Below are 7,399 nucleotides of genomic sequence, written 5' to 3'. Positions count from 1 at the left end.
TCTTCCTTTTACATTAGACAGTTCAGCTCACCAAGCCAATGCACTGTTGAAATATCCTCACTGAGGTTTCGTGTTTTGTTTCTGCTCTTTGTTCCTAAAGTGAACTCGTCTGTTATCTGTAAGACAAAACAGATGTTACACATAGAACCAGCTCTGCCCTGAAGCCCAAAAAGACTTACAGCTTTGGTCAGGAGCTTTCTGAGGCAAGAAAGCATTCTCTTTGATCAGGAACTATAAACCCTTCTCTCTGCTCGCTCTCTCTTCTGTCTGAAATGACAAAAGATTGTTTGAGGTCGATGATGACAGTACCTTCTCTGTCGTGACCGGGAGTTTCCACTTCAGCATAGGATGGCCGACCGGAGCCCCGTCTGAACTTCAGGATTGGCCAGTGGGTTGGACGTCTCTCTGGAGGATTTAAAATGATAGTAGGCTGTTAAAAAACTGATTGAGTTGGAGGTGATTTGATTAATTATTTTTAAAAAGCATTTTTTGATAGCATTAGGGGAAGTGATGCATAAAAACACTTTTGTTAAACCTGATGTTGAACAAAAAACATTAATAAAGTAATGTTGTGGTTTGATGCTTGAGAACTAAACTGGAATATTCTTGACTTTATAAGAAGAAGTAAAAGACATTGCTGTCGAAATACATTTTTTAATTTTTTTTGAGGATTTTGGTGCTTAATGACAAAAACATTTTTGAGGAGCCACACTGACCTCCATGAAGAAAACACTGGCGCTGCTGGTGGGGTGACTGTACATGTAGATCGATGTGAGAACAGCTGCTAGCAGTACTATCATCATTATGATGACTCCTGCCAGGAGGCCTACTGGCACCACTTTCTCGCCCTCCTCTATCCTGTCAGTATTTTCATCTGTAGAGAAGACATTCAAATTGCTTATGAATTAAATGGGTTTTTTGGGGGGTTTTTTTTACAAAGTTTAATGTTATCACATAAAAATATCCTGTCAGGTACATCTAAAACCGGTAGATGTACCGTTAGGTACATCTACCGGTGTACCTAACGTTAGATGGTACACAATCTAACGTGTACCATCTTCCCACATTTTTTGAAATGTGGGAAGATGAAAAAAGTTCTGTGCAGGGCTTTCAATAAGACGTCTGATATACGTCAAGAATACGTCAAGAAGTAGCTGCAGCAACACCAAATCATCAGAAATATTCTGTGCTCTCTTTAAAAAATTTGGACTCTGGAGGAATGGAAGAGGGTCATGTGGTCTGATGAGTCCAGATTTACCCTGTTCCAGAGTGATGGGCGCATCAGGGTAAGAAGAGAGGCAGGTGAAGTGGTGCACCCATCATGCCTAGTGCCTACTGTACAAGCCAGTGGGGGCAGTGCTATGATCTGGGGTTGCTGCAGTTGGTCAGGTCTAGGTTCAGCAACATTGTGTGCCCAAAGAATGAGGTCAGCTGACTACCTGAATATACTGAATGACCAGGTTATTCCATCAATGGATTTTGTCTTCCCAAATGGAACGGGCATATTCCAAGATGACAATGCCAGGATTCATCGGGCTCACATTGTGAAAGAGTGGTTCAGGGAGCATGAGACATCTTTTTCACACATGGATTGGCCACCACAGAGTCCAGACCTTAACCCCATTGAGAATCTTTGGGATGTGCTGGAGAAGGCTTTGCGCAGTGGTCAGACTCTCCCATCATCAATACAAGATCTTGGTGAAAGACTAAAGCAACACTGGATGGAAATAAATCTTGTGACACTGCAGAAGCTTATTGAAGCAATGCCACAGCGAATGCGGGCTGTAATCAAAGCTAAAGGCGGTCCAACAAAATATTAGAGAGTGTGACCATTTTTTGGTGGCGACTTTTTTTTTGGCCAGGCAGTGTATGAAGCCCCACCATGCAATGCATTCTGGGTTCTTTTAAAGTCCATTTCTGGTGTTCAGAACCGTGATAATACACATTTCTGGCACCTAGCAGGAGCTCAACAATGAAATCAGAAGCTGAGCTGTGATTTCCGTCTTCAAAACAGAGTTTGAAGACAAATAAAACAAAATAAAACTTGGTTAAAATATCAGACTTTTAAAACCAAATTCAAGCCCCTTCAGAGAAGCATTAAGATAAAACTCCATCATCCAACAGTTATCACTGAGATGACTTTTTAAAGCTGAGCTGAGTTCATTCCAATAACATGAGTTTATTGGAATGAACTCATGTTTATTCCAATAAACATGAATGAACATGAGTTCATCTGTTCCTTTTTACTCCTTAAAAAAGTAAAAGGAGAGAAAATCTGTTTAAACATTTACTTTTAAGGCCAATTCCTGGTGAGCCGAGCAGCATTGAGGCAAAACTCCTTCATTCAACAGAAACTCAGACGAGTTTTTAAAGCTCAGCTGATTTATTTAAAAAATTGAGCGAAAAAACAAATCAAAATGTATTGAAACCTGGTTGAGGTAAGAGGCCACTGAAGTTAGGGTTAAGTCCCAGCTCGATAAGACGTTCCTAGCCAGACTTTGACTAGGTCAAAAAATGAACGGGAGTCTATGGCAGCTACATGAAAGGAATGGGCTAGGACCACCAAACATGGCGGGGACCTGCAGAGGGTTGGAGGGAGAATACGAATCAAGTTTGGTCAAATGAGCACTTTTTGTACTTCACCAATTTTCCCTTCTGTGCACCACCCAGGTACGTTTAACAGTTTCAGGACCTGACCAGCACCCCTCAGCATCATTTGCTTGAGAAATAATGAGATTTGGTTAAGTATAAAACGGGCTTTAATGCCAAAAATGATCAAATGTTACAAACCATGCAAGTCATAGAAATGGAACAGAAACAGAGAGACGTTCACCGTCCAGCACTGAGTGTCACATAGCTCACCTTATGGGTGACAGTAAGTGAAGCAGATTTTAGAGCAAGTTCTGTTTTTATTCTCATTCTGTTCCTTCTCTAATTATTTCAGTTTCAGTTTATGTGTGATTGTCAGTCTTATGTGATATGGTTATGTAAGCAGCAGTGTGTGTGTAAGCAGATAAAAGACAGAATCCATAAAATAATTTTTGAGATATTTTGAGTGAGAAATTGTTCAAATGAATGGGAATCAATGGTAGCTACATCAAGGGAACAAGCTACGCCCACCAAACTCGGTGGGCATGTGGGGCCCCTCCCATAGATCACTTCCACTTATACTGTTTGAGTTACTTTAAGTGAGAAAACTCATTTTCTGGTTTTCTTCCTATATGCTTGACCCTAACTGGACAAATTTCTTCTGTTCACCAGAAGATTCTATCAATACTAATATTGATATATCTGAGGGAATTAAGTCCATTGAAAATATTTTCTATAAATATTTCCTCCTTATCTGTAGAAGAACAGATAAGGAGCTACTCCAACTTTTACAAATCAATTAGGGGAATCATTTTTTCCTCCAGATCAAGGGCACTAACATGGGGAAGAAGTTTGAACCCACATATGCAAACATCTTCATGGAACAATGGGAAACAGAGGGTTCAGGAAATGCATTAAAAAACCATGTTCTACTTCAGATACCTGGATGACATCTGGAGGTCTGGACTCACTCAGAGAAAGATTTTAAACATTTCACTCACACACTGAACACACAACCCATCCATCACATTCAAGTCTAGCTTTAAAGCTGTAGACCTTTTAGACACCACCACATACGAAGACTCACAATTCGACACCACACATAAATTAGACATCAGTCCATTTTGAGCCCACTGACCTCACATGCTCTCCTCTATATAACCAGTTATCACCCAAACACACCTAGGCAGGCCTAATTAAATCACAATTACTCAGATTCCACTGCATTTACTCAGCAGATTTCATGGCGTCCTCTTCAAGGCCGTTCTTCTGAGGGGAAACTCCAGGACTTTCCTGAGGAGATGCAGAGCTTCTTTCCTTGAGTCCAGATAACCGGAGATCTCTCCTGTTCTCCCTCTTCTTACCACATTTCCATCGTCTGTCTGCCAGCTCATTCACAACATCAAGTTCCAATCAAACAACTCACTGTTACCAAATTACAGAATTATTGCAGCCTACAGCAGGAATAAAAACCTATAAGACTATTTGGTCCATGCCTGGGTTAAACCATTAAAGGAACCGGGGTCAAAGGTAAGGGAGAATCTTTCCAACCACTATTTTGGATTAAAAACAAATTTAGTAACAGTTTACAAAACTGAACAATCTGGACACCCTAAAATCAAAACCTGTGTTTACCTAATTGGATGAAAAAACCTGCCCAATTGAATATGCTGGTGAAACAGGAAACCATTCTGACCCGTTTCACCAGCAGATTCAATATTATCAATCAGAAGAACAAACATGTTCCCCTAATTCACCACTTCATAGATCGTGGATGGACCAACCCGAGTTCTTCTGTTCTCCAGCAGAATCTCACCAGGTCCACAGCTGAGTCCGGCGTGCTGAGAGACTCTGGATCTCCAGACTCAGAACGCTGGTACCGGTGGGCCTGAATGAGCAGCAGGACAGCTGAGGGGATTCCTAGCAGGACTGACCGTGCTCTGGGGGCCAGATTAAGCCACAAGGGCTGAGAATAAGTAAAACACTTAAGTACTGAATAACTGGCAGCCAGCTCTTACTCCAAAAAAGTATCACATGACAAACAGTCCTTTGCAATATTAGTAAATTGCACACATATTGCCATAGGTGACATTCAAAATAAAAACTTCAAAATAAAGTTGTTTTTATCAAGTAAAAGCAGCATACTTGTATTTGCAAGTGGAACCAACACTTTAATGATGCATGTTTACTTTCAGATTCTCTGTTGACCACTAAAGGCTGGATACGGCCTTTAAATGTGCTCCGTCACATTTAATTTGAAATACTGTGTCCCATCTCTGTCTGCAGGGGGCAGCACATCACAAGATATGTTTTATTTGCTCATTTTGGGACACAGAATGCTGAGAAAACAAAGCTTTGCTGCAATTTTTGCTCTGGCTTTTGGGATAAAGTCATAAAATTAAGCAGAAATGTTTTTAAGGAAGTAAGATAGATAGAAAGATAGATAGAGATAATTAGAGAGAAAGCTGGAAATAGAGAGGTGAGGTAATTTTATTTATATAGCACATTTTCAGCAACAAGGCAGTTCAAAGTGCCTTGAGAAAGACAGAGAGAGAGTCCAAATGTTTTTTTGGAGATTTGGATGAGACTGGCCAGATCCACAAAACCACTCCTCATTTAGAAGGGAAATATTTGTCACTGAAATATTTTGTAGCAATTTCTGTTGATCTAATATTGGATTCTGACATAGCTGCAAGCTGTAAATGTGGAGAGACACAATAAGCTACAAACTAAATTATGGGTTTGTTAAGGCCCATCTATTTAGTTTTTTGTTTTCTGTGCCGTGGTCAATTATTGATTTACATCAGAACTGTGCAAGTAAATCAGTCTCAGAACATCAAACTGTACATGAGATGAAAACGCTTCTTATCGCTTAAGCTATTCGTCTGGAGGCCTGTCGACATGAGTGAGATGGTTTTAGTCAGCCCCCTATTTAAGAGGCTCCCTGTGGCTGTGTCCGTCTGAAACATGTCAGTCATACAGATGAATGGGAGGTGACATTTTCTCTTGTCTGTAATAAGAAACCCCCGGAGTGGAATGATACTCCAGGTTTATGAGTAACAACATTTTGTAATTCTGCTTCTCTGTTGATTTCATTTTTTCCGATTGTTCGTCCTTAAAGCAAGTGATTTATTTATGAGTTTATGTGTGCTTTTATTATGCTGGCTTCAATGCCCATCTTTTTACATTTATTACACAAATCTTTTTTATTTTCTCCCTTTGATTTTTTTCTTTTACTCTCATGTCGAATAACAGTTTTTTATAAACACATTTTGAGCTCATCATGCAAAACTGTAGACATGTTTACATTTGTAATTTCAACTCCATGCATAGATTAGATGTGTTAAACAAGAAAAGTAGTCAACATGAGAGATGATAATGATAAATAACACAGAGATACACTCTGTCAGACTGCCAGCTTTTTTAGAGTGTACTTCACCTTTTGTTGGTTGACTGCTGGGATGGACTTGCCCCCCCTGACTGAAGAGGACAGAGTGTGTACTAAAAATAAATGAGCAAGGAATAAAAAAATAATAACTACAACCAACTAAAGCTTACATTCATAGGCTGATAGCAGCAAGTCAAACGTTTCAGCCAGTTTATTTCTAAAACATTGAAGGAATTTAAGGAACACAACTTTAACCGTTTATTGCTGGATAAAACAAGTGAGAGAAGACTGAAATAATTTAGTCTCCAGACAAGAGATGAATAATCATCCAAATGGCTTGCTTTCAGAATAGCAAAGACAAAATAACACTTAACCACTTTGATCGTCAACATCCAACACATTCAACCCTGTTTACTTTCTTGATTTGTAGAGTAATCATTTCAGTGACAAATTAATGGCATATATGTCCCACAGTCTGTGAATTTGCTTGACCATTCGCATCTATGATAGTGAGTGTGCACAGGGCAGTTCCCTACAACAACTGACCAAATGCTGTTGTGGACACCATCTGCTTAGTGGAGAGCAAACAGAAAAAGTCACAATCTGTTTCCTGGAGCATGAATCATCTTCAAGTGTTTACTGTGTCAGTATAGGCATGTGAAGAATCCATCTAAATGGCTGTGATTAATACATTTATATTCTTTTACCAACAAAACATATAAGACAGATTAGAAAAGATTACTAACAGCTAAATAGTTTTTTTATTATATATTTAGAGTCACATATTTGAAGCATATGTAAAATAATTGAGAAGCAATTGCTTTTCAGCCAACTTATCAAGTTTGGACTTTAGTGGAAAAATAGGAGGTTGGATATTCCTATCAACCTCTCTTACCTGTAAAGGCTTGGATATGTCAGAGTGAGAGACCAAAACACAATCATCAGGACTGGTGGGGTGTCTGAGGAACAGAGAAGTATTCTGATACTGATGTACACATTTACATAAGGTTGATGAGCCATAAGCAAGATATATTGAAGGTCATCAGTTCAGAAAAGAGGTGACTTACAGAAAGCAGCAGTATGATTTTAGAGTATAAAAATTTAATATTTTCTTTGAGAGATAACTGGGAGTAGACAGGACAACAGAAAAATGTATAATGTCTCTTTGTGTTTTCAGAGACATTAACTGAGAATTTGGCACAAGATCCAATCCAGTCTCTTACAGTCCAAGTGTTGAGCTGAATGAGAATGAGATTCTGATCTATTGTGACAGCAGGGATTAGAAAAAAAGAGCAGTTACAGGTAGAGCTATGGTATAGATGGAAAAGGAGTCAAATTCAGGTGAACCAAACAACATTTGTGTGTAAATGAGGGGGAGACAAGTAAATTAACAGATTTTAAGCGCCTTGGTTCAACAATTCA

The sequence above is a fragment of the Xiphophorus couchianus genome, chromosome 6 (assembly GCF_001444195.1).
Source record: "Xiphophorus couchianus chromosome 6, X_couchianus-1.0, whole genome shotgun sequence".
Classification (NCBI taxonomy): Eukaryota; Metazoa; Chordata; class Actinopteri; order Cyprinodontiformes; family Poeciliidae; genus Xiphophorus; species Xiphophorus couchianus.
Note: the sequence above shows the minus strand (reverse complement) of the source record.